Consider the following 8,323-nt stretch of genomic DNA (forward strand, 5'->3'; position numbering starts at 1 on the left):
TATCTCTGTTCAGCTTTTGGAATGTGTTTATGCCCAGAATCTTGAGTGGTGGGAGAGTGGCTGGTCCAGGCAGGGATGGCAGGCTCAAACCAGAATTAACTCTAATATCTGAGGCATCATCTGGACAAGTGAGCCTGTAGTATGTATAAAGTAGAAATGGTGAGATTTTGAAAGGACTCTACCTCTGCCACTTCCTATGCGCAGAAAAGAAAGCTTATGTACCATGGCATACGCACAATTATAAAATTAGCTCTTCAGAAATCTCTACAAGTATCATATTTGCATTGCTACTTCCTCTACATTCATCTATGAAGTACGAAGGAAGACTTGACCCACTAAAGAGCTCAAGTAGGCACTGGTTCTCCCAGTAGTGAACACGTGGCAAACACATGTAAATGAGGCTTTAGTATCTAGCCTCTGCTCTCTATCTAGTAGTCCTTAATGGGCTGCCTAGGGTGTGGAGAAAAAGATACTGTCTACCCTTTGGTTTAGCAAAATAATTAAAAGTGTTTTTGCTTCATGTGGAGGATCGGTCTAGATCTCACTTTTATGGCCTATGTTATATCTTAGTTGCGCTTGAAATGTTTGGACTTTTGGAAACATGACAGTAACATCATTTATGGTTAAAAAGTGTTTTTGCTATTGTATTTTGTGTATAACTTTATTTAGTGTGCCAAGGGTTTAAATTCAACATGTCAGTTTGAGAGTACAATGCATCTTGCCCAATATCACCTGTTCATCATTCTCTCACAACCCCACCCCTCCCATCAATTTTATTTCAGCGCCATGGTTGCTGCCTTGTGACAAGTACTGCCATGGAAGTGGGCTGGATTAGTAAAGCTGGTCCCAGGAGTGTATTCTCATGCTATAAAAATATATGTATGCTGGACACTCTTGACTCACGCCTATAATCCTAGCTACTTGGAGTCTGAGATCTGAGGATCGTGGTTCAAAGCCAGCCTGGACAGGAAAGTCCATGAGACTATCTCCAATAAAACACTCAGAAAACTGGAAAGGGTGCTGTAGCTCAGGTGGTAGAGTACTAGCCTTGAGCTGAAGAGCTGAGGGATAGTGTACAGGTCAAGAGTTCAAGCCCCACACCCGACCCCCCCAAAAATATATATTTGGAATAAGCCTCATGAAAAAATATAAATTTTGAAGAAATTTCATTTTAAATTATATGTATTGGGGCCCTGTCATTTACTACAGAGTGAGGAGTTGGTCAATGATAGATCACATACACAACAATAATGATATAATCTAATGATGTAGTTATCTTACTTCATATGAGACTACAATGATAAAATTGCCTAATGCTGTATTTCTTGGACTATAAGCATTAAGTAACTCATGACTGTTTAAGTTTGTAAGTATGTGCTTTTATATATATATATATATATATATGTATATATTTGTATTTATATCTATATCTACTTACATCTGTATTTATATATCTATATGGATACAGAGAAAGAGAAAATTAGACAGACAAATACACATCAGATGAAATAAAAGAAAAACAGGTAATCTGAAAAGATTTTTTGAATCCTATAACTGTAGGAGTTGAATGGAGCTTCTTTGGCCCTATCTATTCAATTTAAAGGAAATTAGGTTAGGGACTTTTCATTATCTTTCTTATACTAAAAAAATTTTATAATTTTTCTACACATGAGTTCCATACATTGCTTATTAAAGTTAACTCTTTTTAAAAAATGATTTATCTTTGATGGTGCCAGGGCCTTTTGTTTGCCTAGCAAGCACTCTAACCACTTGAACTATGACCCCACCCTGGAGTTAACTTTTTATATGTTATTTTGAAAATATTGTGAATAAATATTTACTTTATTACATTTGCCTGGACCATTTCTTCTTTAATTTTATTTATTTATTTTTGTGGTCCTGGGAATGGAACCCAGGGCCTCACGCTTGCTAGGCAAGTGCTCTGCCAGCGAGTTACACCCCTTTCCCTTTCTGGACCATTTTAAATTTCTACATATTTGTAGTTCAGTACTTAACTAAATTCTAGTTGGAAGCTTTTTCTCTGTATAGCAGCTTTTGCAGAATAAAATATTTCCTAAAGATAGTGATGATAATATTATCTCTTCGTTAGCTGACAAATTTTAAAAACTCAGTTACGTATAGTAACTGAGTGTGTGACTATGAATGATATGCTAAAATTCCTTTTTGCTCATAAACTTGGTGAATCAGCCTTGTCATCTGTAGCTATTGTTTTCATTATCCTCTACTGGATATCTTTATGCAACCCTTGGCAAGGCTAAAGGCAAAAACGATCAAACAACAGCAATTAAAATAAAATAGGACAAATTTGTATTTCCCTTTAATCCTCGCTTCCCTGTTTTCATCCGTACTTCCTTCTTCTCCAGTCTCATAAACAATAAGGAATAAGGAATCATAGAACTACAGATATGTAGAACAACAAATGTGTGTCCCAAGAATCAGTTCCTTTTTCCTAAATCATACAGTGTCTTTTTTTTAATTTTCAAGGGACTCTACTATAATATATGGAATTCACTCATAATGTTATTTTATTTTATTTTATAAAGTAAAATGTATTGCCCGGGTTGGCCCTAAATTTCTGGGCTTGAGTGATCTTTCCTCTACCTCACAAATAGCTGGGACTATAGACATATATCCTATTCCCAGTTTACCACAACTTTAAATGTTGCTTATTTCCTTTTAATTACATTAAGTGACATATATAATGCAAGAACTGAAGAACTTTAAAAAGTCCAAATTACCCAGAGTGGTTCTGCTCCATGAAACTTGTCTTCCTTGAGTTTTCTAAGAAACTGCTGAAGCCTTAGTTGCTTAATTGCAGCTGTTTCTTCTGGGAAGTGAGAATGGACAGACAGAGAAAGGGCAGCAGGAAAGCGAGGAAAGGCCATTTGACCAAAGTCTTATCCAGCTGCTCACCTCTCAGAGCAATGAGACTACGATATGACTGGGCCCCCCCCAGAGCAGAATGTGTGGAATCTATTTCAGATGATTTTTTTTTAAGACATGGAGGAAATCAGCTGGGTGTTGGAGCTCTGTGGCCCAGCTTGGCACAGTCGATTGCACCCTTTTCTGACTACCTTTCTGATGTTCAGTAACATCAGGTGAGTAATTTGAAAGCCAATACAACGACAGTAATTAGTGAATATTACAAGTCAGACGTATTTATGTCAGAGTGACACTAGTTGTGAACATATCACCTGCAATATTTTTTTTTCCTGTTTCCATTCTTTATAGTTAAGGGCCAACTTATGAAGAAGGGAATCCCCTCACACCTTTGTCTTCTGAACCTGCAAAGACATTAGAAGATGAAGGGAATTCTACAGACAACCCACAGGACTAATAAAACCTCTCAGCGAGGACAGAGTTACAGAGTACATCTGTGAATCTGGTTTCCATAGCAATTATTGAAGTAAAAGAGCTGGTGTGAAGCCACAGGCCCAGCAGGTATCAAATCCAAGTATTCTAATGTTTAGTTTTGAATGTGTACCTACACACACACACACACACACACACACACACACACACACACACGGTCAGTTTTGAACTTATGAAAGCAGTATCATACCAACCATCTACTTTCTCCTTCTCAACTTCTTTCATTGTTACCTGACAAGAAATGGTGAATATTTTCCATATAGCAATGGATTTACTATGTATTAATCTCACTAATGTTAGCACATGTGGGCTATTGTCAATTCTGGGCTTCTCTAAATAAGACTATGATATAAATGTTTGCACATACTCCTTTTTATACATCTTTGGTATATTCCTTGAAGTGGAATTACTGCCAGAAATGTGCATATTTTAATACTTTTATTATAGACATATTGATTAGCCTATAATAATATAAACTAGAAATTATGATATTAAAAAAAGCTCCTTTTTTATTCTGTAATTTAGCCATCTAATAGAGTAGTATCAATAATTCTTAATGGATTGGCAAAAACTTCAATGAATAAGTAGATAAGTTTATTATGACTCTAGATCAATAACCATGAGTAGGATACACTATTTTTCTTTAATTACTCTATACAAAGAAATAACACATTCCCCCATATCTGCAATACATAGGAACAAACTTGTACCCTAAAGATTGATAATTTGATTTTAGATTTAAAATGTAAGACATTGCTATAACTGTCACTAATCACTAGCCTTAAGTATATTGTCCTCACATGTCCTTAGGCCCAATAAATCTATCCTATATAGCTATTTTGTTTGAAAGAGAGTATAATGCAGATGAAAAATGATTTGTTCCTGGGGCAAAACAAATAATTCCAGAACAAAAGGAAAGAGAAAAATAGCAAAAAGTATGGTGATATTTTTGAAGTTAGGATTATTTGATTCTTCCACACTGTTCCAATCTATCTTACTTTGATTTACCCCATTTTTCTGGGCAGATATTTAGTAACAAAAAAATGTGTGAAATCTAACATTGTGCTCAGAATATAAAACATTGAGAGGACATTCAACTCTATTGCTCCGTAAGAAAAAATACATGCTAACTGTAAGAAAGCCCCATAGAGTTCCTAACGTATTGCTAGTATTTCTGAAGGCTTCAAGTTCAACATTCGTCACCGAAGTTGACTGACCTTCTTCTCTCTTCTAGTTGTGGTATCAGGATTCAGAGATAATTAGTGAGTCAGACTCCATTCCCATAGAACTTAAAATGAAAAATTATACTCTGATAGAAATTAAAAGCAAATGCCCAAAGTTCCTTCTGACTTCTAGTCTTCTGTTGCCTTCTCACAAGTTAACGTCATTGTGTCATTTCCTTTCTGAACAATGAGGGGACTGGAATTGACCTAACTTTAAGGAAAAGCTCATAAAATTGATTTGTCAAGTTGAGTCATAATCCAAATGTATCTCATTTTTATAGCAGGAAACAATAAAGAAGTAGCATGAATAACATACTTATTTTAATTAACGTCAACCATTGCTACAATTTGTTTGTTGAATGTTTTTTCCCCCCATACTCAAGGTCCAAGTGTTAAAGGCTCAATTCCCACAGTGATACTGTAGACGTAGCAGAAATCTTAGAGAGTGAGCCTGGCAGGAAGTCCTTGTGTGTTCCCTAAGAGTACGTTTTCTTTTTGAATTCCTGGTGATAAACACAGCATACTTCCTGCCATTGCCACCTAACACACCCATGAGTGGCTCAAAAGATGAGTTGGCTGATCTTGGACTTGAACCTCCAAAAATGACAGTCCAAACAGAACTTTGTCTTTATTATCACTTTCTCAAGTTGATCATTTCCAGTATTTTATTCTAGAGTCAGAAAGCTGACCAATATCCTGTATTTTTTAGTTTTTTTCTGAAGTTGGTGAACGTTTCTCAATTTTATAGAATTCCTTTGAAAAGCTTAGTATAACAGGACGTTCAGTGATCATGATCCTAAGATGTCACATGAACATCAGAAGTGGCAGTTGTACCCAGTGTCTCTGGGTAGAACTGCCAATCCCAGAGGCTCTCTTCCTGATGTCCTGAGATGCAGCTACCATTTCACACTCTGGACACATTTCCCTTATCAAAAGCTTTTTAGAGAGAGATCTAGTGGTACTGAGAGTAATGACGTATACAAGTGATAAGCTGTGTTTTTTTATAGCTGCCATCTAAATCGTAGACTAGGTATGTCCAGGCAGGAAGAAAAACTCTTTCTCAAAAATAGCAATTTCAAAAAAAGGCTGGATGTCTGGGTCAGTGGTACAGTATTGATCTAGCAATTGTGAGATCTTGAGTTCAAACTCCAACAATACCAAAAGAGAAGGAGAATGAGAGAGGGAGAGAGGGAGAGAAAGAGAGGGAGAAATCAGGGCAGGAGAAAGCCCTTTAGGGGACATTTAAGACGAAAATTAATGCACCTTGGCTCAAACATTTTCCAAGTCTCAGTTTCTTCAATTATAAAACAGGAATGATGATATCTATTTTATAAGATGACATCTAGCTCAAGAGTTTATACCTCATGAGAATTAAATATAACAATGATGTAAAGCACAAGAACTATATTAAGTGGTCAGTCAATATTGGCAATGATAGGGTGGCATAAGACCTTGGAAATTTTGCATATGAATGCATTCCAAATCAATGAAATTAGATTAAGCAAGATATTTAGCTGAGTCTGAGCTCTCCTAATTTAGTACACGAATGGAATAACATGGAAGGGAAAATGAAGGAGGGAAGAACAAAGTAATTAATTTTAAAATACCCTATTTTTCTTTAAAACCATGGATTCTTTGTTTCATGAGCTTGAACTCAGGGCCTGGACACTGACCCCAAGCTTTTTTTTTCCTTAAAGCTAGTATTCTACCACTGAGCCACAATTGCTGCTTTTTTTGGTGGTTAGTTAAGAGTCTCATAGACTTTCTTGCCCTGACTGGCTTCAAACTGCAATCCTCAGATCTCAACTTCCTGAGTAGCTAGGATTATACTTGTGAGCCCAGCTTAAATCTTGAGTTCTTTATGTTAGAATCATTCAAGAAACTCCTCTCTCTTTCTATGTGCACCCATTCATCATTTATGAACTGCAAACATGTTCTAAACCATACATAGTTTCCCTAGGAAGTGTGCTTTGTATTATTGACTCATTTATTTATGAATTTTCTCGACTTTATTAAGTTGGAAAAGAAAGAAAAGCAACACAATTCAGGGAAAGCACAGAAAATATGGTAAACTTCCTGAATTTGAGTGTCATCCTTGCTCAGAGGCCTTACTAATCTGTGAAGCATTCCAGTCTTAGCCTACATACAGCCAAACTGGCACAGGAAGCTTATTTTGAGATGTAAAGTGGAGGCTACAATCCTAAGTAATTCTGATTCAGATCTCTGGCAGATCCTCAGGACTGTGTTTTTCAAAAGCTCTCTAGGTCATTCTGAGACCCAGCAGCTGTTGGTAAACTTTGAGAGGGAATATGCTTTGATTTTCATTTTCATAGACCCCTGTTTGGGAAAACCTCTTTAATAGACCATTTGTTAATGTTAAAGAAAAGCAAAACTCCTTTCAGAGTAGAAGGATCTAAGACAATGAACAGCAAATTTGATTGGCAAAATAAAAGCCAATCTTCATTGTGTAGTGGAATCTGGGCCGTTCACAGAAGGTCTGAACTTAAGTTGGGCATGATGGTACACACCTGTGATCACAGCTGTTTGGGAGGAGGAAGGAGAATCTTGACTCAAGGCTAGCCTGAGCAAAACTCTATATCTGAAAAACAAACTAAAAGCAAAAAGTAGAGATTGTGTGGCTAAAGTGGTAGAATATTTCCCTCACAAGCAAGAGTCCCTGAGTTCAGTCCTGAGCCAGGAAATGAAGGGGGGCAGGTGCGTGAAGGGAGGTCTGTACTCCTTCTTAGCACCTGGTGGGATATATTTGACTCTAGAAGGACCTGTGTTTTTAATCCATCTTGAAATCACAACTGATAGTCTGTTACCTTTCCCCTATAAGAAAAACCTTTTTAATTTAGGCTTGCTCAGTATGCACTTTTATTAATACCCCAGAGAAATTATTTTTGTGTGTGTGTGTTTTTCCTTAGAGAAGTTATATGTGCAGTTTGAACTTTAAAGTCTTACAAAAGAAATTCAGGTCTTTGCAGCTACAAACATGGACTTCTACTGGAAGAATAAGTAGAAACTGCCTGATTAATTTTGATGAAAATGAGAAATGTTTATAATTAGCAATTACTTTTTTGGCATCCACATACCTATCTTTTTGCCCTCTTTAAGCAAGCTCACATCTCTCAACATCTTATTTTAATTTAAGAAAAATTTATTGCATCTGTATTACATTACTGATGCAATACATATGCCTATTGAAAAACTTAGAAAATAAAAGTAAAAGAGAAAGGAATAATATATTGATAGTCTCACAAATACAAGTGTGATATATTTTCCTCTTTATAAGGAATTCATTTTTGAGGGAGGTGGGGAAAGTGGTATTCAGGGCCATATTGGGCTGGCACTTTACCATCTAAGCTAAATATCCACCACTTTTTTTGCTTTTAATTTACATTTTAGATAGAGTTTTGATTTTTGCTGACCTTATGATTTCTTTTCTTTCTTTCTTTTTGGGTCCGGTCATGGGGCCTGAACTCTGGGCCTGGGCACTGTCCCTCAGCTCTCAGCTTAAGGCTAGTGCTCTACCACTTGAGCCACAGCGCCACTTCCGGCTTTTTTCTTTTTGCTTCTGTGGTGCTGAGGAATCGAACCCAGGGCCTCATGCATGCAAGGCAAGCGCTCTACCACTGAGCCACCTTCCCAGCCCCTGACCTTATGATTTCTAAATAGCTAAATACAGATTGGGCTATGTATTCATT

The 8,323-nt window shown here is 36.7% G+C and overlaps 1 non-coding gene across 1 annotated transcript; it reads right to left on the bottom strand.

The window, feature by feature from the left end:
• Positions 1-6,674: 6,674 nt before the first annotated feature.
• LOC122112248 lies at positions 6,675-6,777 on the bottom strand. The gene has a single exon (XR_006148143.1). It is a non-coding gene; the product is annotated as a U6 spliceosomal RNA (small nuclear RNA).
• Positions 6,778-8,323: the final 1,546 nt, after the last annotated feature.

Source organism: Dipodomys spectabilis, unplaced genomic scaffold (genome assembly GCF_019054845.1).
Source record: "Dipodomys spectabilis isolate Male_0828 unplaced genomic scaffold, ASM1905484v1 ptg000092l, whole genome shotgun sequence".
Lineage (NCBI taxonomy): Eukaryota > Metazoa > Chordata > Mammalia > Rodentia > Heteromyidae > Dipodomys > Dipodomys spectabilis.